Genomic DNA, 21,406 nt, shown 5'->3' with positions numbered 1-21,406 from the left:
GATGTATAAAAATGCTGAGGATTTATGGGGATTTATTTTGTAGCCAGCTACTTTGCTAAAATTATGAATTATTTCCAATAGCTTTTTGGTAGAATCTCTGGGGTTCTCTAGGTATACCATCATATCATCTGCAAAGAGTGATAGTTTGGTTTCCTCATTGCCTACTCTAATTCCTTTTATATCTTTCTCGACTCTTATTGCCGAGGCTAGTGTTTCTAATACGATATTAAATAATAATGGTGATAGTGGGCAACCTTGCTTCACTCCAGATCTTACTGGGAAAGGTTCCAGTTTTTCCCCATTGCATATGATGCTTACTGATGGTTTTAAATATATGCTCCTGACTATTTTAAGGAAAAGTCCATTTATTCCTATGCTCTCAAGTGTTTTTATTAGGAATGGATGTTGGATTTTATCAAATGCTTTTTCTGCATCTATTGAGATGATCATGTGGTTTTTGTTTGTTTGGTTATTGATATAGTCAATTATGCTAATAGTTTTCCTAATATTGAACCAGCCCTGCATTCCTGGTATAAATCCTACTTGGTCATAGTGTATTATCCTGGTGACAATTTTCTGTAATCTTTTTGCTAATATTTTATTTAAGATTTTAGCATCAATATTCATTAGGGAGATTGGTCTATAATTTTCTTTCTCTGTTTTCAGCCTACCTGGTTTAGGTATCAGTACCATATCTGTGTCATAAAAGGAGTTTGGTAGGACTCCTTCAATCCCTATTTTTTCAAATAGTTTATATAACATTGGAGTTAATTGTTCTTTAAATGTTTGGTAGAATTCACATGTAAATCCATCTGGTCCTGGGGATTTTTTCTTAGGGAGTTGATTGATAGTTTGTTCTATTTCTTTTTCTGAGATGGGACTGTTTAGGATATTTACTTCTTCCTCTGTTAGTTTGGGCAAGCTGTATTCTTGGAGGTATTTTTCTATTTCATTTAAGTTGTCGAATTTATTGGCATAAAGTTGGGCAAAGTAACTCCTAATTATTGCTCTAATTTCCTCTTCGTTAGTGGTGAGTTCTCCCTTTTCATTTTTAAGACTAACAATTTGATTTTCCTCTAAGGATCTTAAAAGAGAGTTAGAAGAAAAATGGGGAAATGAAAATGAGAATATTGCAGGAGAATTTGGAAAAGGAAACACAGAAATTATTTGAGGAAAACTCCTTACAAAATAGATTTAGTGAAATGAAAAAAGGATATAACTCCTTACCTGGAAAAAGAAAACTACTGCTTGAAAAACAGAATTTGTGAAATGGGAAAAAATCCATTGAAGAAAACAATTCACTTAAAAATTCAATTGGCCAAATACAAAAGGAACAAAAAAGATAACTGAAGAAAATAATTCACTAAAAATTAGAATTGAACAAATGGAAATTAATGACTCAATGAGATAGCAAGAATCAGTCAAACAAAACCAAAAAATGGAAAAAAATAGAAGAAAACGTAAAATACCTCATTGGAAAAACAACTGACTTGGAAAATAGATCTACAAGAAAAAAATCTAAGGATTATTGGACTTCCTGAAAACCATTTTTAAAAAAAGAGCCTAGATATCATCTTTCAGGAAATCATTAAGGAAAATTGCCCTGGTACCCTAAAACCAGAGGATAAAATAGCCATTGAAAGAATTCAAGGATCACTTCCTGAAAGAAACCCCAAAATGAAAACTCCAATGAATATTGTGGCTAAATTTCAGAATTACTGGATCAAGGAGAAATGTTGCAAGCAGCTAGAAAGAGACAATTCAAATATCAAGGAGTCACAATCAGGATTGCCCAGGACTTAGAAGCTTCCACCTTAAAGGATCAAAGCACCTGGAATCTGATATTCCGAAAAGCAAAGGAACTTGGATTGCAGCCAAGAATCAAATCCAATAAAACTGAGTGTTATCTTTCAGGGAAGGTGATGGACATTCAATGATGAAGGTGAATTTCATTTATTTCTTATAAAAAGATCAGAGCTGAATAGAAAATTTGATCTTTAAACATAGAACTTAAGTATAAAAAGGTAAAAAAAAAAAAACACCTCTGACCATGGATAGTTTTATGGAGAAAGAGAAGAACAGACCTCAAACTATGAGGACACTAAAAGCAAATCATCTCCAGATGAAGCCCCAAAGGATTTTATGAGTTGATTTGCATCTCACAAGACTTTTGGAATAATTCAAAAAGGATCTTAAAAGAGAGTTAGAAGAAAAATGGGGAAATGAAAATGAGAATATTGCAGGAGAATTTGGAAAAGGAAACACAGAAATTATTTGAGGAAAACTCCTTACAAAATAGATTTAGTGAAATGAAAAAAGGATATAACTCCTTACCTGGAAAAAGAAAACTACTGCTTGAAAAACAGAATTTGTGAAATGGGAAAAAATCCATTGAAGAAAACAATTCACTTAAAAATTCAATTGGCCAAATACAAAAGGAACAAAAAAGATAACTGAAGAAAATAATTCACTAAAAATTAGAATTGAACAAATGGAAATTAATGACTCAATGAGATAGCAAGAATCAGTCAAACAAAACCAAAAAATGGAAAAAAATAGAAGAAAACGTAAAATACCTCATTGGAAAAACAACTGACTTGGAAAATAGATCTACAAGAAAAAAATCTAAGGATTATTGGACTTCCTGAAAACCATTTTTAAAAAAAGAGCCTAGATATCATCTTTCAGGAAATCATTAAGGAAAATTGCCCTGGTACCCTAAAACCAGAGGATAAAATAGCCATTGAAAGAATTCAAGGATCACTTCCTGAAAGAAACCCCAAAATGAAAACTCCAATGAATATTGTGGCTAAATTTCAGAATTACTGGATCAAGGAGAAATGTTGCAAGCAGCTAGAAAGAGACAATTCAAATATCAAGGAGTCACAATCAGGATTGCCCAGGACTTAGAAGCTTCCACCTTAAAGGATCAAAGCACCTGGAATCTGATATTCCGAAAAGCAAAGGAACTTGGATTGCAGCCAAGAATCAAATCCAATAAAACTGAGTGTTATCTTTCAGGGAAGGTGATGGACATTCAATGATGAAGGTGAATTTCATTTATTTCTTATAAAAAGATCAGAGCTGAATAGAAAATTTGATCTTTAAACATAGAACTTAAGTATAAAAAGGTAAAAAAAAAAAATTGAAGCATACATATACGAAACATAAAAACTTGCAAAAATTGTAACAAGCAATTCTCTCCAGGTTGGGCATTTTAATGTCTCTCACAGTTGTTAGTCCCCTTTACCAAATAGTCCCTCTTCTTCCTCAACATCTATACCCTGCCCTCTGTGGACAATCTCCAACCCACAACTTTGCACTCAACCTTTTCCAGGTAATCCTTATTGAACATCACAAATAGAAATCAATTTAACATGCTTAAAGGAGAACACACTCCCTTTCTGGAAAAATCTATGCCCTTCACCTGTACTCTATATCCACCAGAAAGTGTGACAAACAACTACAAAAGGGGGGGTATTGAATTTGAAATCACCTTCCCTCTAAGACCATCTTGGACTCCCTGCCTTGAGGACTTTTCTTCACCTGACTATACTGAAAATCCAACTGCCCCCTTGGCTATGGCTATCTCTCCCTGCTCCCAGACTCCCACCCCATGGGAGCAAATTATGGCACATTATAGTTAGGCCTTAAACCTTCTGTCCTGTGAATCAAAATGCTTCCTAATAATGGTCTATCACTTTAAGCATTGCTGCTCTGGCTGGTTCATGAATGATTCCTTTAATTCCCAAAATCTGGGAATGGCGTAGAAAATGAGAATGTAACTAATTTCATGAAAGATTGCACAATTTTCATCATACTTATTTTGTTGCAACCATTATGAGCAGGCTGGGGCAATTCTTAGCTTAGAGACTGGAGACCTAAGTGTTGGGGTCAATTTGTCACCTGCTCAGGGACTAAACAGGGATATATAGGTAATCTGGACCCAACTACCCTCCTTTACATTTACTCCCTCTGGATTTTGTGGACAACCATTCACCTGAAGTATGCATCTCTCTTCTTTTTATCTCTCTTGTCTTCTTCCTATTCCATCCTAACACTACTTTGATGAAGAAGAGGGTAGAAGAGAGGGGGGAAGAGGAGAGAAAGAGAAAAAGAAACAGAGAATGACAAAGAAACACAGAGAATGACAAAGAGACACAGAGAATGACAGAAAGAGTCAGAAAACACAGACTCTCTATATTTGCCAAGTCATTAAAGACGTTGTATCACCTCCTGACATGGAAGTAATAAGCTCAGGCTACAGATTAAGACAAACTTTTTGGTCATGGTCAATGTTAGAATTTGTTTTATTATCTATGAAAATTTGTTCTGAAGACTGTTGGTTTTTTTCTCATTAAATGAGGATGGGGTGGAGGAAGAAGATTGATTTTTGTTCACTGAAAAAAAATAAATTTAAATTAAAAAACCAAAACAAGGTCAGAATATAAATACTTTGCCAGTTATAATAATTATGGATCAGATTCGTGTTTATTGTTAATCTTCAGAAGGTCTAAAGAGAAAAAAAACAAGGCAAATATCAATCCTGTATTTTAAGTTTTATTCTTTTCAAATATCGCTACAAAATTCTATGGAGGCAGACTGATGACCGGTGGTGAAGAAAGAGACCAAACCTCTGGTGAAGTGCAAACATTTGCCCTCAACAACGAAAGTGGTCTGGCTCCTTGGTTTTTATGATGAAAGAGTAGTCTGCTAATTTAAGTTTCCTCAAATTTTTTGAAGGTTTTTCCTTTTTCCTGGTAAACAAAGATGAAAATCTGACTTCAAATGGGAGGTAGCTAGCACTTGGTGCTTTCCTTTTTTCAGGAAAAGCAAAGAAACAGTGCCTAAGAACTTAGCAAATTACTTTTTTATTCTATGATGATTTTTACCCAATGTTAATTGTTATCTTCCCAGGATAATCCATTTCAAAACTTGGCACATGAACTGTAACCCAGAGAACAGATTTTTTTTTAGGGGGATTCCTTGATATAGCTGTAATATAAGTTTGATTTGCAATTGTAAATTACAAAGTTTACAAAAAGGCAAAAGGAAGCTTGGACCTTTCAAGCTTTTATGCTTTGTTATAAGTTATATGTTTTGTTGTGCAAAAGAGTGAAAGAATTGCAAACACCAGATTTAGAGTGTTCCTTGAAATATGTTATAAGGAAGAAAAAGCTTCTGACTAGCAAACCAGATCTGGAGAACAGGGCATGAATTAATTAGCACATAAAATGAAAGATTAGGGCCAAGCTTGACTATGGAGATGCTCCATCTGGGAAAAATACAGTAACATCAAGACTGTTCAAAGAGTAATTGTGAATAACTAAACTATTCTGAATAATATAGTCATTTACATTAACTCTGGAGGCCTTATGAAAGAAAATTCTGTCTACCTCCAGAGAAAGAACTGATATATGGAAGTAGGAATTATATATTTCCACATACACATCTATATCAATTGATGGCTTTCTATAACAAGTAAGTAGGGAAGGAGAGGACTTGGAATTCACAATGTAATAAATAAATTATCTGAGGAATATATGCAGAATGGTAAATTGTGAACATAGTCAGATATCATTCTTATTATCATTAGTTATTATTATTATATTGTGTTTTCCTTTCCTTTGATTGAAAAACTACTTACAAAGGCTGTATTTCCCACTGTTGCCACTTAGGATAGTTACTAATTTTGATATAATGAAGAAAATATTTAACTAGCTATGTTATATCCATGTATTATAATTATAACAAATTATATAAAATATAAAATCTACAATTGATATATTAATGATAACATTTACATAGCATCTTAAAGTTTGCAAAGTACATTAAAATGTTCATTTGATCCTCACAACAATTCTGTGAGGGAAGTGCTATTATTATCTCCATTTTACAGATAAGGAAATTGAATCTGAGAGGTTAAATAACTTACTCTAAGGCCATCTCACCCTGGGAATTTCCCAGGCTGGTCCCTGGGCCTCCATTTAGTAAAGAGGCCCAGGCCAGCCAATTCTTTCCAGTTCTACTTCTCACCTCTGTTCTGACCTCATACTCTGCTGGGTGTCTTTGTCCTTCTGTCCTCTCCTCCACCCCTATCTTTTATCTCTTTACACAATTTTTACTCTTTCAGTCTTCTCAACCAGTGTTTTGGCTTTATGTAGTGATACAATTTTTCCCTAGGAAAACCATCCTTCTTTTAATGACTAAGGCAAACTTGAAAACAGAAAAACAAGGTTTAGCAGAGGATGATGATTGGAACATGTTTGCTCTTAAGTGAATGCTTCTGAGAATTCCTAAGGAAGCTTTTGAATTTAGTACAAGTTTCCCAGTGCTCCACACCCTGTTGAGAGTTTATTAATTTCAACTCTATTCAATAAGCATTTGTTGGATTACTACTGTTTCCTAATTTTCTTTTATTCTAAGTTAGTATAAAAGACATACGGTGAATAGGAATGAGGAAAGAGGTCAATGGTTATATATACCAGAATTTTTGTTGGAAACATGATAATAAAATATCCACAATATGTGGTAGTAAAGTTTATCTAGAATTATGCATTATAAATCAACATGGAAGTTTTAGATTTAATATTTAAAACAATTCAGTACAACTCTTCTCAAAGTTTCATTGTTTTATCAATCAAAAAGTATTACACTAGGCATTCTGCTAAGTGCCAGAAATATAAAGAAATGCAAAAAACAGTTCCTATTCTCAAAGAGCTTACATTCTAAAGTTATAAAGATTCCCTTCACAAATGAGGACTTACTGAGTATGGTTACCTATAGTGGAAATCTTTCCATCTTTATTTTCCTCTGGCAGGACATTTTTCATTCTTTCATGAAATAATTCATTCTCCTTGCTAACTAATTTCTAGTGCTCTTTCATTTTTTTTTATTTAGGGAGGCTAGCCTGCATTTCCACATACATATAGAAGCAAAAATATAGTTTGAGCTTTGAATATAATAGAAACATATTCCTTTCCCTTGTTTGTTGAAACAAAGACCTTAATTCTCTATAGCTTTTGCTATCAAGCACCTTAGCAAGTAGTTTGACATGTTTGTTTACCATACTAGGGGCTCCATTTAGGACATTCTGGAGCTTTGATTTTCAGATAGAAGGCTCATGGAAGGATAGCCTTCTATTAACTATCCTGCTACCTATTCAGAAGCACTGGATCTTGAGATAATGAATTCCTGCCAAAAGCTTTAATGCAAAATTCAATCACCCTCAGCTATATTTAAAAGGCCTTTTGAATATAACTACTGGTCACTACTGGGCTCATATCTATGAAGCAAATTTTGAAAAATAGTGGCCTGCATTCATAGGAATTCTGTCCTTGGAAATACAGTTAGAGGATGGCTCTCATGATAATACTCTCAATTAGAGAGGGAAAATCTCTAACAAGAAGCTGGCATTAATGAGATTCCAGCCCTGCAATAGGAAAAGTCACTCTCTTCTTTATGGTTCCCAGTGTCCTACATCTTCATGCCATGAACAAAGGGATAACAGGAAACATGTGAATAGGGTCTTGTGAAAAATAAGACAGGTGTTTGTGGGAAATATGATTAGGTGTGTCAAATGTCTTTAATAGAATGAAAAAAGACAATTAAAAATGGGTGCCAGTGATTGGAGAAAGGCTAAACCAAGTTGCCATAAAGGAATACAATGAAATACTACTCTACTGTAGGAAATGATGAATGTGATGAACACAGAGGAATATGGAAAGATCTGCATGAACTTGTGTGAGACGGCTGCCTGGCAACTCCTAACTCAAAATGACTACTTCAGAGATTCCTCAAAGTGAAGATCAGAAACTTTATTAAAATCTTGTAAGAAGTGGCCAGTCTGCTCACTGAGGTCTCAGAGAAAGGAGAAAGAAAATACAAAGACTAAGAGATGATTTAAATAGTCAAAAACCACAGGCACCCGTGACCCCCTCCCCTCATCTGGTTAATTTTCACTGCCTGCTCACATGGAAGTAGCAAAAGTTTGTTTGATTCTAGGCAGGCCAATAGAGTTGACTTATTGCAGATGTGTTTGACCACAGTAAATGTAGGCAGTGTGTTACAATGTTTGCAGATGCTTGAGCTGATATGAGCACTCTATTGTAACATTTATACAAAGGATTTTATTTTTCCCATACCCATCAGACCTTCATACATGAAGATTTAGATTATATCTACTATATATATATAATCTACCTTAGTTAATGATTTTATGAGAAACCATATAATCCCTCACAATAAGGAGACTATTATTTAGAAGTAAGTAATTGATTAAGCCAGGGAGGTTAAAGGTTTCTAGAATGACTAAGGAGACTTCGTTTACCTCAGGCTTTCTCAATCAATAAATAGAGACAGCTAGTTTGCAGGCTTCTTGAATATCTCCAGGTCAGCAAATAATTGATCAAGTTCTTCTCTAAGCAATTAAGTAAAGGTAGTGGGGGGTGGGGGGTGGGGGGTAGGGGGGGAGTGGGAGTTTAGCTCAGGTATTTCTGCTGGAAGAGCAAGTCTTTTGGTCTTCTTCCCAGAGCCTTGGTGCTGAGTTTTGAATTACCCAAAGTTGTTATTCTGAGAAATCCTCAATTTCCCATTTCACTCATGAACATGAGGACTTCTCATCTTTGCTAGAATTCCTGTAACAATCTCACAAGTTTAAAATAATGAGCAGGAATCAGACCCCACTTTCATCAGCTCCTAGTATCTGTCCTGGAAACAGTCATCACAGAACAGATTGGCATCTGGCAGCCTTAAAACTACAGCACTTCTTGGGGGCCTCAGGGCCATTGTCACATCATCCCTCACCTCAAACAGTGCAGACTCAGACTCACTTAGGAAAAGAGGGCAAAAGTCTCATCATCTTCTGGAGCTGCTTCAGGCTGACAAGGGGCATAAAGCTGGCTCTACCCAGTGGGGTCCGGACTGAGGAGGGGAGATGAGTGAGTTGAAGGGGGCAGCAGCAGCAGCGTCTGGTGCTGAATGTCAGAATCAAGTCTCAAGGGGTTTGAGGCTGACCAAGAGGTTGGAATTTCATGGCTCGGAGTCTGGAAGAAGCAACTTCCACAAGTATAATTAAAATACAAGGACTAAATATGAACAAAAGGAAAGAACAAATAAAAGTAAAGCTAATATATGTTACTAGGGACAGTAACCAGGAAACCCACCCAGAAGAAGGCTGAGGGGGAGGAGGAAATGAGGTTATCATAAATGTCTCTCTTCCAAACAGCTTCCCTAGAATAGATACCAAAGAATGCTTCTCTGCATACTTAATGGAGAACTGTTTGACTATCAAAAATTCCCTTCTTTTCTATATAATTCCCCCATGATCATGCAAAACATAAATGAATTTTGGAGTCAGTATAGCTCTTTGATAAGTAAGTAAAGGGTCCAGGGTTGAGATTCTAGAGACTCCAAGAACCTAGTCTTGATTTCCATTTGTTTTTTTTCAATGAACAAAGGGAAAATGGTAGTGGTCCCAAATATTTGGGTGAAGTAGGCCTTTAGATAAAGAAATGCCCCAGAATTTAAAAAGAGTTAAAAGATGTTATAACAGCAATCAGAAGTCCTCCAGAGCTGGGCTGCAAATTAAAATATCTACATATACGTATCTATTATATCTTCCTCTGAGCACTTGCTCTGATTACAGATATTTTCTAAGAGGAAAAATCAGGGACATGATTTACTTAAAGCAGTTTTACTTCGGGTACCTATCCTAATTTTAACAATTATATCTTAAGCTAGACTCAGAAATAATCAGGTGGGTTCTTATTCAAAAGAATACCACTAGGAAATTGAGTCACAAAGATCCTACCTTTATCAGAGGCCAAGATTGTCCTAATTCATTCTCAGATACTTCACCTGTAACTTCTTCTGAGTAGCTTATGGTATATTCCTTTCAGATGGTGGATCACTGACTTCATGATCGGACAATTATACTAGAATTTAAAACTCTAAATAAACATCAGCTGCAATCCCAAAAGATTTTATCTCCTACAGCAATTATCATTAATCAAAGCTTCAACCCAGCCAATCGATCCCCAAATTCCCAAAGGCCTACCTTGGACTACCCGTGTAGGTCTTCTGAACCATCAAGTCATACACATACAAAACACCAGATTTCACTCTACTTCTAGCTTCACTGAGTCTCTCTGCTTCAGGCCTCTGCCTAACATTGAGGAGAACGCCACCAAACCCTGGAGACTTGGGGACAAAAGGTCCCTAGGTGCCTTTTGATCTCCAAAGTCAAGCAACAATCTTTCCCTTACCAAACATTCATCCCGGACAAGCCCCAAAACTGTGTGAGAAGGCTGCCTGGCAACTCCTAACTCAAAATGACTACTTCAGAGATTCCTCAAAGTGAAGATCAGAAACTTTATTAAAATCTTGTAAGAAGCGGCCAGTCTGCTCACTGAGGTCTCAGAGAGAGGAGAAAGATATTACAAAGACTAAGAGATCATTTAAATAGTCAAAAAACACAGGCACCGGAGACCCTCTCCCCTCATCTGGTTAATTTTCACTGCCTGCTTGCATGGAAGTAGCAAAAGTTTGTTCAATTCTATATTATAGGCCAATAGAGTTGACTTATTGCAGATGTGTTTGCCTACATTTACTGTGGTCAGTTTGTTACAATGTTTGCAGATGCTTGAGCTGATATGAGCACTCTATTGTAACGTTTATACAAAGGATTTTATTTTTCCCATACCCATCAGACCTTCAAACACAAAGATTTAGATTATATCTACCTTATAGATATCTACCTTATATATATCTACCTTAGTTAATGATTTTATGAGAAACCATATAATCCCTCACAATAAGGTGATTATTATTTAGAGGTAAGTAATTGATTAAGCCAGCAGGGTTAAAGGTTTCTAAAATAATTAAGGAGATTTAGTTTACTTCAGGCTTTCTCAATCAATAAATAGAGACAGCTAGTTTGGAGCCTTCTTGAATATCTCCAGGTCATCAAATAATTAGTCAAGTTCTTCTCTAAGCAATTAAGTAAAGATGGGGGGAAAGGGGGGAGCTTAGCTCAGGTATTTCTGCTGGAAGAGCAAGTCTTTTGCTCTTCTTCCCAGAGCCTTGGTGCTGAGTCTCCAATTACCCCAAATTGTTATTCTGAGAAGTCCTCAGTTTGCTGTTTCACTCAAATTGATGCAGAGTAAAGTTAAGCAGAGCCAAGAAAACAATATACACAGTAACTGTAACAATATAAATGAAAAGAACCAAAAAATGCACCCAAAAAAATCAAAAGCAAATAACAAAATTAGAACAATCAAGCATGACTCAAATGAGAAGATTTGAGAGACATTCTCACTCTACCTTTTTATGGCTGTGGAATGTCCACAGGTGTTTCACATTGCATATGTTTTTAAACTTTTTCAATGCATTGATTAGTTGCTCTGATTTTTCCCTTTCCCTTTTCTTTTTTTTCTTTAAAAATATCACTATATTCAATAGTTCTTTGGGGAGAAAAGAAAGAATACTATGATGATATAAAAAACAAAAGGTATCAGTGAAAGCTAATTTCAAAACTTAAAGTGCACTAGGCTTGGAGGGGGAAGAAAAAGGTTTAATTTTTAGTTATGTCCAGGTGAAATAAAGCAAGGAGTGATAAGATCACCAGTTCCTCCTATCTATTTTTCTGTGTGCACCAGTTACTGGACTAAACTTCTGCAAATAATAATGATGATGATGATTATAATAAAAATAATGTATTATTCCCATTCTTCATTTAGAGTTCACTTCTTATAGTTTTCTATGTAGCCCTGAGTTAAAGAAGGAAAATGCAAATGTTGCTGTCTCTTGCCACGGTAGTCTATGTGGTGGGGGAGGGAGGAAGGAGGAAGAGTTCTCAACATCTCCCTCTTTTCCTCTCCTCTAGACATCCTCAAAACTCTCATTGTACTAGTACTACTATCTTGAACTCTAGATCTGATCTCACTTCAGCTTCTTCTCTTCCCAAACTTAGATGAACAAAATTTCCAGATCCTTAAATACAGTTTCCAGTGACTTCCCCCTTTTTTCTCCTTGCTTCTCTATTCTCATTAATAATTAAACTTCAGATACTATATATTTATCCCTTCATCATAATCTTCACTTCATTCATCATGTGCCCTGTATCTTCCACTAATATTTTGAAAACCTCAGTATATGAGGTATACCTGTTTCACAACTGAATTTAGGTAAGAAAACTAACGCTTTGCTCCTGGCTCTGCCATTTCAAAGGGCATACTTCCTCTCAAGGAATGTTCCCTTCTCTCCTTGGTCATGTGGCACAGCTGCTCCCAGAAGACAGGGATTAGGCAAGGTTTAAGTATCACAGGGCCTCTATTCTGCTCTGGCCCACTTAGTGCTTTATCACCAGTGTTTCTGGGAGGGGGTAGGAAGCTGAAGTTCTCTGTCTCCTCAGGCAGGATTTTCCTCTCCCCAAAAGAAATATTGCCTGAGTTTTTAGAATACCTTTATGGTCCCATTTCTCTGTAAGGATCAAGAATCATAGACATATATATGATAACTGGACCAAGCCAGTTTCTATTCCTACAGGATTGCAATAAATATTGAAGTAGTTTCTTTCTCTCTCTCTCTCTCTCTCTCTCTCTCTCTCTCTCTCTCTCTCTCTCTCTCTCTCTCTCTCTCTCTCTCCTTCAGCTCCATATAAGGATTTAGCCTTATCAATGGAAGATCAGGACCATGAAATCCTCTCTTCCATTGTCCTCTGCACCTGCACACTTATCTCCATCACTGTTCCCTCCTTTGAGTTTCAAAAATTACCATCACCTCTAAGTCATACATTCTTTGTATGCTTATGCCATCATATGATGACTGGTCTCTGTATCATCATATAATCAGTCATATAATATTAGCTTTTTTCCTATTCTCTGAGCGCCCTAAATATCTCAACAGAAATGTTTTCTCCCTTCCCCAAATGATAAATGATCAAAGGATATAAACAAAAAGTTTTCTGAAAAAGAGATCAAAGCTATCAATAGTCATATGAAAAAGTATTTTAAAACACAAATAATTAGAGAAATGAAAATTAAAACCACTCTGAGGTACCACCTTACATCTATCATATTGACTAAAAAGACAGAAAATTATTAATGGTGGATGGGATGTGGAAAAATAGAAACACTAATGCCCTATTGGAATTTGGAAACTGGTCCATTCTAGAGAGCAATTTGGCACTGTCCAAAGGGCTATAAAACTGCATAGCTTTAACTAAGTCTTCCCAAAGAAAAGAAAAAGGACCCATATGCACAAAAATATTTATGGCAACCCTTTTCCTGTTGGGAAAGAACTGGAAATTGTGGAAATATCCATCAATTGGAGAAGTTGGAATGCTACTTTGCTGTAAGAAATGATAAAGGAAATAGTTTCAGAAAAACCTAAAAAGGTGATGCAAAGTGAAATTAATAGAACCAGGAAAATATTTACAAAGTCATAACAATATTATAACAATAATCAATTGTGGAAGATTTAGCTACTCTGATCAAGACAATGATCCAAGAGAATTTTAAAGAACTCATAATGAATAATGTTATCTATTTCTAGAGAGAAAACTAAAGATTTCTGAATACATATTGAAGCTTTTTTTTACTTCTTTATTATTCTTGCTAGAGTTTTTTTTATAACATGGTTAATATGGAAATATGTTTAATATGATTTCATACGTATAACAGGTATATGATGAATGGGGATGGTGCTGGCAGAAGAGAGAGAATTTAGGACTAAAAATGAGAAAAAAAATTGTAATTGTAATTAATTGCTTTTTATACCCTAGGGGGCAAAAGAAATGTTGGCTCCATCAACCATTCTCTAAATCAATAAGTCCTATCGCTTCTGGGTTCACTTCTACTTCTTAATTCTCCAACACTCTGGTCTCCTTTAAGATAGTTTCTAAAATCCCTTCTAACTCCATTATATTATGAATCCAATATCCTTCCCTTTGGCTGACAGATGGAAATTCCATGGTATCAAGCCCCTGTTATCAATTATTCTGAGACATTGACTAGCTCTACAACATCCTTAGATTGAACTCTACTCAACAGATATGTCTTGATTTTTAAAATTCAAGTAATCCGTTTTTAAGATGGCAAATAATGAGACAGATGTGGCAAATAAGATTCAGAAATAACCCACATTTTGGTAAATGTTTCCTTATTCATCAGTTTCTGCCTTAAATACTCTAATTTGATCTTATCAAAGTTGCCCCAATGGGGCCAGCAAAGTTTAGGGTCATCACTAGTCATATCAACACAATTCTGGCAATATGAGGGACAATTAGAACAATATTTCTTATACATTTGAAGTGCCTTTCAAGCATGTGCCTATGCTTATTTTGGAGAAGAGTTGAAGGAAGTTACTGTGACCTCCTTTTTGTCCTTACCATATATCTGTGGATTTCAAAGGCAAACACTCAAAGATAATAATATTACTTAACTATACAAGGACACAATCCACAAGTACAAGTACATTGTAAAGGAATATAACATCACAAATACAGTATCCAAATTGTGCTAGCAATCCACTTGAATTATAAAAATAAACATTTCACAATCCTAACCAAGCACACAATAAGTTAATTTCAATCAGTTCCAAATGCATACAAAACCAGATATGTAAGCAATTCTTAAAAAAAAAAAGCATTTACATATGTAGCAAATAAAACAATTAAAAACCAGAAGCACAATAATTTGTCAATTTGTGTGCAGAAAAAAACAGGAGGAAAAAAAAAAACAGGCCTTACCAGAGTGATCCAAGTCAAGAAAGGGGAACCTGGAACAGTCCTCATATAGTGAGCTCAAGGTTTTACCTCCTTGTCTACCCCTTAAAGTGATGCTACCACGAATGTTAATAGAACTTTACTAGCTTGGTATCTAGCCTGTGAATAATCGGAGACAAAACAGACCATATCAGAAACAGGCTCTTAAGAATCAAATGGCAGTTTGATTAATGAATTTCAGATTGAAGAATACAGTTTGCAAATCAGAAGCTCTCCTAGGCAGGATATCTCATCTACTGCAGTAAAGGTAAAAATTTTATACACAAATCTAATAGGGAAGAGAGGGGGAAAGTGGATTACATACAATCATTCTCAGGGCTTGAGCAGTTTCCTACAAGCCCGTAAAAAGAGGACAATACAACAATTCTTAAGATGATTGTTTCAAATCTTAAGGGTCATGACCACCTCTAGAGTACAGAACCAGAGTTCTATGATGGAATAGGTTCTGTAGTCCTCAATTAACTTCACTTATCACACCCAGATACAATACAGCACAAGAATATAGCCATTGTCAGAATGATTGATGGTTTTAAGCTGTGTTATGAGTTTCTGACTCCGAAGTGAGAAAAGGCAGCTCTGAGAAATCTATATTATTATCATGTTCATTATACATATCATAATCATAAATTCTTTCACAATTTATGTGATGTCTGTATCTCTCTCCTGTCTGCATATTATGAATACTTTTTGGAAAAATCAGAAGGCCCTGGATATAACAAGTAATGTATAACATCACAAAAAGTGGTCAAATTTTAATAGAGAAGAAACAATCTTATTATTCAAATGAAAGTCATTCTTTAATTAAATAAAACTACTCATCTGATGGAGCAAAGAACAAAATTAGTTCACAATTAGAAGAATTTTTAAAATGAGAAAAAATATGGCATGCAATAAAACTCAATCCTGAGAAAACTCATGTGAACTGATGCAGAATGAAGTGTACAAAACCAAGAGAACATTTTTTAAAATACTCTTCTGTGCATCAAAGTTTGCCATTTAAGTTTGCCACAGAAGCCAATCAGTAATGTGCCGGTAAATGTTTAACCATTAGCTCTCCCAAGGGTGAGGGAAATGTACCCTTGACACAGTTTTGAGTATAATCTGTATTACATTTTCCCCATCATGACAAAACAACCTCTGATGAGTAGCAATTGCAGATTTCTGAGGTATAAATGCTCACACTGAAAATTTCTAATTCAAGGTGGTTGCAGCACATGCCTGAAGCCAACCAATTTAATGAGAATCTTTTTCTCTTTCCTCTGACATCATGAGGAACCATTGGTGCATATCTTATGTAGGAGATTCACTATCTATTGGTTATATCTTCTTTTGCTACATGACCAAGTTGTCTATTGTTTTCAAGAATACACCTCCTTGATGACATCAATTGTAAGTTATCTATTTGTTATATATTACAAACTACTCATAACCATTATGAATAATTGCCTCTCCAAGTCACTAACCATCTCTAAATCCGTGTGTAATCAAAATAATTGGTGTACAGAAGACACTATGCAGAAATACAAATGCCACAGAAATTCTTCTATTTAATTACTTGAGGATATGCATGATTATTGCAGACTGTGAAACAGAAGATGCAACAAAGTAGGGTAGCTCTATTGCCCTTCCCACTTTGAACCTACTGAAATGATATCATTTGTAAGTATTATCCAGTTGGCAGCTAGGAGTCAGGAAGGCTTATCTTCCTAAATTCAAATCTGATCTCAGATACTTATTAGTTGTGTGACCCAAGGCAAGTCATCTAACCCCTCAGTTTCCTCATCTAGAAAATGAGCTGGAGAAGGAAAGAGCAAAGCACTCTAATATCTTTGCCAAGAAAATCCCAAGTTGCATCATGAAAAAAATCACACATAACTGAACAACAAATCCAGTTTTTTTGGCAAAATATATGCTAAAGAGCTTTAACTTTTTAGAAACAGGGACTAGTCTTCATTGCTAAATCAATTTAAAAGGTTTTCTCATTTCAGTAATAATTGCTTCCTCTTTGTCCACCTGGGGTCAGAAAAACTGAAATCCATAAAATTGTTTCATCTCATATATAGTTGATGTTGAATGAATATTTATTGGAGTGCTTGAAAATGGGACAATAATTATCTCTAAAAGGTGATCTGACTTAGGAAAATGACTAGCAGGCTCAGTGAGTTGGTGACAAAAAAAAATTGAGGTGGTAAAGATATAAACAACAACTTTGAAGTTCAGAAAAGGAGAAAGGAATTAAGAAATTGTGAAAAGTACCAATTGAGAGGTCTAATCCTTAGAGATAAGGTGACCATACCACATGGAAGCAAATTATCTATTTAAAAATATCTCCTAAGAGCCAAGATGGTAGAGTAGAAGCAGCAATCCAGATGAATTTTATCAATACTCCCCTCCAAACAATTTTAAAAATAACTTGACAAACTGAATTTTGGGAGGGCAGAGGCAACAAAAGATCAGAGTAAGACAGGCATAAGAAAACTTAGAAAGCCAATAGAAGAATCTGTGACACTGTGGGGCAAGCCTATCCATAGCACATTTATATAATAGTATCTGCAGCAGTGGAGGCTTCAAGAATTCTTAGCCCAGAGACAGTGGAGGGGAGGGGAAGAGGAAAGGAGGAAGAATACAGACAACTAATCAAAAAAAAGAGTATGGGAAACCCACTGCTGGTACTAGGTACAGGGCCCGACACTGATTGGCAATTCTATTGTTCACATGCAAGTTCCACAGCACAAAATAGTGCTCATCATCAGTCAAAAGGAACAGGAATGGTAGTCACAATTCCAGGACCAAGAAGTACACTAGCAATTCTAGGTATAGGGGACCAGAGGCTGTGTTTGAATAAATTCCAGAGCTAGACCAGAGATTTTTACTCCCAAGGTCTGTCTCTTTCTGTCTCTTTCTCTTGACCTGCAGAAAATTGGTCCTAACTTGGTGTGAGTATTGAAGGCTACATTTAATTTGAACCAGCATATCTTTATTGACAATATAGAGAGATAATGAGTTGGGCCTAAAATCGAATAGGAGGAAGAGATGGATAGATTGCATTTGGAAAATTGTACAGTACTTTTAACAATGTCAAGCATATCTCCAGCACAAAACTGTCTTTTTGGCATAAATATTCTCTAGGTAATGTTATACAGCTGTAAATTTTGGATCAGCACACAATCATAGAAAACAAAAAGTCATGGATCAAGAGAAATCAATAGAAAGGTTTGTGGTGGTCTCCTTACATCCCTGGATTACTCTAAGACTCAGCTCATATCTCACCTTCTACTGAAGGCTGGTCATCCCCTAGTGACTTCTTAGAAATCGCTTTCCTTTACAAGTATCATATCTTGTATGTCCCTAATTGTTTGCATGTTGTCTCTCATGCGAAAATGTGAGCTCCTTGCTGGCAGAAATTGTTTTTTATGTTTCTAATGCACAGCATTCGGACAGTGTCTAAATACAGGGATCCTCAAACTATGGTCTGCGGGCCAGATGGGGCAGCTGAGGATGTTTATTCCCCTCACCCAGGACTATGAAGTTTCTTTATTTAAAGGCCCAAGAAACAAAGTTCTTGTTTTTTCTATAGTCTGGCCCTCCAACAGTCTGAGGGACAGTGAACTGGCCCCCTATTTAAAAAGTTTGAGGACCCCTGGAAAACATAAGTGCCTAATGAATCTTTTTTAACTGAAATGACCTCAGTTATTATTATTATTATTAGCTATATGACCTTGGGTAAGTCATTTAGTCATTATTTGCTTCCTTTCTTCATCTGTAAAGTGAGAATAATAATAGTACCTACTTACCAGCATTATAGTGAGGATTTGACAAGATAATATAAAGTGCTTAGCACAATGTGTCACACATAGTATCATAAATGTTAATAAAAACATCAACTTCTAAATATCAACAGGATGCAATCATTAATTTGCCTTTTGCTGTGGAACTGCTTCCTTCAGAAGAATGCAGAGGAAATGGGGAGGATCAATGGTAATGCCCTGAAGGGGTAAATATTGTCAAGGAAATAGTTGAATAGTAACAATTCCTCCCAGATAGGATTTTTGTTTGTTTGTTTTTGTGACCTTGTAAAAGAGGTCATTCTTTACCTTAATTCTTACCTAACCTTAATCACTGAAAGGGTTTTGCCTCAGATATTGAGTCCTGTTAAAGACCTCAGCTTTAAAAGGACAAAGTGTCCCACTGTACCCAGGATCATCTCCAGTGATCCTGATCTATAATTTGCCACTGACTCAGATGGCTCTGAAGAGGAAAGTGAGGCAGGTGACTTTGCACAGCCCACCCTCATTTAAATCCAATTCATTTGCATGCCATGGTCCTCTCTGAGAATAAAAGACAAACAAGGAAAAATAAAGAAGTAGCCTGGCACCTACAAAAAGAAAACATCTCTTGACTATGGCCTCTAGTGGGTAGATTTTCTGTATAGGATCTGTGATAGAACATAGGTAAGAATTCCACAGGATGAGGAAATATGGATGGATTGTGGAGACAAGGATGGGTTCCACTGATTGAGATCACAGATCCACAGAAGTAAGTTATACTTGCAGGATGATAGTTTCCAAATGAATATCTGTGATTCATCAAGGAAAAGTCTTGTAGGTCATTTCAAATCTATCCCTAAAGACTTCAGTCTAATAGCAGCATATTAGTTACACTTGGAGAAAAATGTCTTGAGTCAAAATTCTGCCTCAAACTCTGTCTGTGGGATTCTGATCAAGTCATTTAACTCTCTTAACCTCATTTCATGGAGATAACAATAGAACCTACTTTACAAGGTTGATGCTCAGATCCTGGGAGATTACAAATGTGAAGTGCTTTGCAAACCTTAAAATGCTATATAAATGCTGGCTATTATTAATGTGCTGACATTTCTAAGAAAATGCATGGGCACATCAAGTAGTGTATTGGAAATAAAGAAAACATTATTCTACCCTTGAACAATTCCAAGGTTATTACTCACCTAAATTGTTACATGGTAACTATACACAAAATATATTATGGAACTAAAAAAAGTAAATTCATATGATCAAAGGCATGAACGTCAGATTTCTCAAAAGAGGACAAAATAACATTAAGAGTCCAAAGAGGAAAAAGGTATGAACAAATATATGAAATCATGAAAGTTATGGTGGATAAATGTATACTTGTACAACAATTGTATTTACTATTCACTTCTTTCGTATTATGGCTAATAAATATAAAAAACCTATGCCCCTCAAAACAAAATAGCTTCAAAAAAGGTTTAGCTAAATGAATGAATAAATGGTATCTAAGAGTTATCATCATAGCTCATCCCCAGAAGAGCAGCAATCTGTAATGACATGTGAAGAGAACTGAAAGGAAAAAGAGGAAATAAGCCCCTGGCTTAGTTCTGTCCATGGAGATATCCCTCTGCTTCTCTTCTATAAGAGGTTATTTCTTCTATAAAATAAGGGAGTTGAACATAATATAAAATGTGTAGTTCCATAGCACTACTAGGCTTCCTTTCCTGAGAACTCAAAGGGCATAAGTTGTTATAACTCAATTTGTATTCAGATTCTGCTCATTAGAGCAGAAATATGGTTCAGACAGAATCAAAAAGTAAATATTGGATATATCTGGCCAGACTGATATTATTGGCCTTAATAAACTCATTATCTCTCTTAACAAACTCACATTGGCAAGTCACATAATGTGAGCGGGAGGAAAGTGGAAAAGAAGATTCCCCAAAACACAACTTGTCCAGAAAGCAGGGAAGTAGAAAATTGGAGTATAGAAACAAATTTCACCTGGGTTTAGACTAAGAGACTAGAGCAAGAATCTAAGTCAAGAGCCTTACAGAACCAGGCACTGAGAAAGATAAACTTGAAGCAATATGTCAATAAGGAAAACCACTATGTCTATATACAACCTATTCTTAAGTTTCTTGTCAAAGACAGAATGCTTCATTGGTCTGTTTTAGTAAGGCACTGGAGTTCTGATGATGACTTTTCCTTTAGTAGTGTGCGCGGGTGGAATGTGATTGGTTGGACTAGATTTCTGTCCAACGTCAGAATACTCCAAGATAAAATTAGAAAGTTCCTGGTGTTTTGGCAGAAAAAAATAGATCTAAATTGTAGTACATGGGTCCTCTTGGATAAAGAAAGAACACTGGAGAAAGGAAGGAATGAGGAGAGGGGGAAGGGAGAAGAAAAGAGGAGTTGGGGAGGAAGGAGGGAGAGGGGGACAAAGAAAGACAGACAGAGACAAAGACAGAGACAGTCAGTTCTACTCCATAATATGTGTTATAATGAGTGTTCTTAAATTTTTTCACATTTACAAGCTTTGTAAGCCCTAACTAGATTGTAAAAAAGCCAGGTGATCAGATGGCATCTCCTTTTCTTCTTACCTGAAAGTAGTAGAAAAATCAATATTTTGAGTCAGGAGGGCTGTTGCTATTCTCCTTTCTTCCCTTCTTAAAGCCTCAGTTTCCTCTCCTGTAAAAATAAGGGGATTGAAGCAGATTACCCCAAACTTTCTTCCATTCTAAATCCTATTATTCTGTGAACAGTTTGTTCTCGTATCTACATTTTCCAAATGCAAGATGTCATTTTTCAGTCCCACCCTGCAATCTATCCAAGAGAAGAGTTTACAGTT

At 35.8% G+C, this 21,406-nt stretch overlaps 1 long non-coding RNA gene across 1 annotated transcript in view; it reads right to left on the bottom strand.

Annotated features, from left to right (window-relative positions):
• Window positions 1–21,406, bottom strand: part of LOC127562624 (uncharacterized) — a 315,428-nt gene that overhangs the window by 258,429 nt on the left and 35,593 nt on the right. The window lies entirely within an intron of this gene.

This window comes from Antechinus flavipes, chromosome 4, assembly GCF_016432865.1.
Source record: "Antechinus flavipes isolate AdamAnt ecotype Samford, QLD, Australia chromosome 4, AdamAnt_v2, whole genome shotgun sequence".
Classification (NCBI taxonomy): Eukaryota; Metazoa; Chordata; class Mammalia; order Dasyuromorphia; family Dasyuridae; genus Antechinus; species Antechinus flavipes.
This window is presented reverse-complemented; position numbering and strand designations above follow the sequence as displayed.